The sequence below is a fragment of the Tenrec ecaudatus genome, chromosome 11 (assembly GCF_050624435.1).
Source record: "Tenrec ecaudatus isolate mTenEca1 chromosome 11, mTenEca1.hap1, whole genome shotgun sequence".
Classification (NCBI taxonomy): domain Eukaryota; kingdom Metazoa; phylum Chordata; class Mammalia; order Afrosoricida; family Tenrecidae; genus Tenrec; species Tenrec ecaudatus.
The window spans coordinates 60,016,473-60,018,649 of record NC_134540.1 but is presented as its reverse complement, the minus strand read 5'-3'; the positions used below and the strand labels follow the sequence as shown (position 1 = coordinate 60,018,649).

Below are 2,177 nucleotides of genomic sequence, written 5' to 3'. Positions count from 1 at the left end.
ACTCAAGTATTGCTAGTAACAGTGATAGCTAGCTGGCTAGCAACATCTTATAGAAATGAGTATTATGCATATTTTATGATATAACAGTTCTTGTTCTTAGTTTGTTCCCATGAAGAATTATTTCCTACTTCATGAGGGATATATGCATGGAAGAATGGTGTGCCTAACATAGAAAAGAATTAAAGCCAATTTGATTGTCAGTCACCTGAGGAAGAGAATGTGAGATTATGAAGAATACATAAAATTGGATCTTGTTGAACACTACCAATAATTAAGCCTGACATGCATGTGACTGCATGGGTATAGTTTTTAAGAAAGGGTTGGTGTAAGAAACTGAGCAATGTTTATACCATAATATATTTGGGGTGGCTACGGAAACCTTATATCAGTACAGAAAGGTTTGTTCTAATAAAGTGGAAATGTATGATCCTCACCTTCCAGATAGGATCATTGAAGACAAAACAGGTGCATAAAAACCTGAGAGGAAAACAAGGGGACTGAAGGTTCCAGAGGGACTTAGGGGGAGGAGGGAATGGGGGAAGGGAGTGGTGAGCAGACAACACAACAAGGGAATTAAAATCTACACTGGAAAAGGAGGAAGGTGCAGAGGTCCTGCGAGTGCTGGAGCAACAGCAATCAGCTGAAAGGAATTACTAAGATGCAGAAGAAGGGTGAGTGTGATGGTGGGAAAGGAGGAAGGTAGATGGAAACAGAGGAAACAAAACTATGATTAGAGGTATAAACATAAGTGTGCACTTACATAAATATATTAATTCATAAAAATAGAGATATTGGCATAGGTATATATTATTGTATGGAAATACAAGGAGGAAGTGGATGGACTTTGGGTCCTTGTCCAACCCCTCCCTCAACATAAGAATACTTTGTACACATACTTACCTGGCAGGGGAGATACCATGAAAACGAAGGTGGTTTTCCCAGGGCGAGGCTTATCCATTGCACTCCGGATGTGCTGACCCCTGCAATTTCCCCAAATGTGAGAAACTCGACTGCATAATTTGTGGTAGTGGGGGACTGCGTTCGCGTTCTCCCCTAAAAAAAAAAAAAAAAGAATACTTTGTACTAACAACCTGACTTTGTGGATGATCACTTCCTGGCATGATCACAGAAGAAAAAATGGTGCACAACAAAACAAGGTGAAGAGAGCTGATGTTACCTGGCTATCAAAAGATAGAGCATCTGGGGTCTTAAAGACTTGAAGTTATAAAACCGGCTATCTAGCAGAGAAGCAACAAGCCCGCATGGGAGAAGCACATCAGCCTGTGCAATTGTGAGGTGTCAATGGGATCAGGTAACAGGCATCAGACGACCCAAAACAAACAAACAAACAAACAAACAAACAAACAAACAAACAAACCATATTGTTGAGAATAAGGATGTTCTGAGCAAAGATCCAAAACCAACCTGTAGCGAATGGTACATCCCCCACAGAAGAGTCGCAAGGAAGCCATGAGTCAACCTAGGCACAGCATAGCACCAATGAAACACACAGTATTCCTCTTCCTCACCCCCCACTATAATGACCCAAATCCTGCCTTTCACTGCAGGCTAGGCTGGAGCATGCACACTGGTACAGATATGAGATCAGGACACAGAGAATCTATGTCAGATAAACCCTTCAGGAACAGAAATGTGAGTAGCGATAGCAGAAGGGTAAGGGTAACGTGGGAAGAGGAAGGTAGAAGAAACTGCTGGAGAAAGGATACAGTGGTCAGTGTTAGATGTGCAATTAATAATAATTTACAATTCATCAAGGGGTCATGAGTGTAGGAGGGAAGGGGGGGTAAAAAGAGGAGCAGATACCAAGGAATCCAAAAAAATGATGGCAACATATGTACAAATATGCTTGATAAATTGATATATGGATTGTTATAAGTGCTGTAAGTGCCCACAATAGAATATCTTTAGAAAAACAAAACAAAAAGAAATGAAACAAAAAATGGGTGCATAAGCAAATGTGATAAAGAAAGCTGATGGTGCCCAGCTATAGTAAGATAACAGAATTGAACGAATATGTTGGGTAATATGAGATAAAGCAAATGATGATAATAATATAATATAATAAGAGTTCATCGGGGGTAAGTTGGGAGAGGGAGGGGATAAAGAAAAGATGATATCAAAGAGTTCAAGAACTGAGAAAGTGTTTTAAACTGATT

General features: G+C 40.0%; 1 non-coding gene across 1 annotated transcript; it reads left to right on the top strand.

Moving 5' to 3' along the window:
• The first annotated feature begins 892 nt into the window (after positions 1-892).
• Positions 893-1,056, top strand: LOC142461761 (U1 spliceosomal RNA). Its single transcript, XR_012786960.1, has one exon. It is a non-coding gene; the product is annotated as a U1 spliceosomal RNA (small nuclear RNA).
• The last annotated feature ends 1,121 nt before the right edge of the window (positions 1,057-2,177 follow it).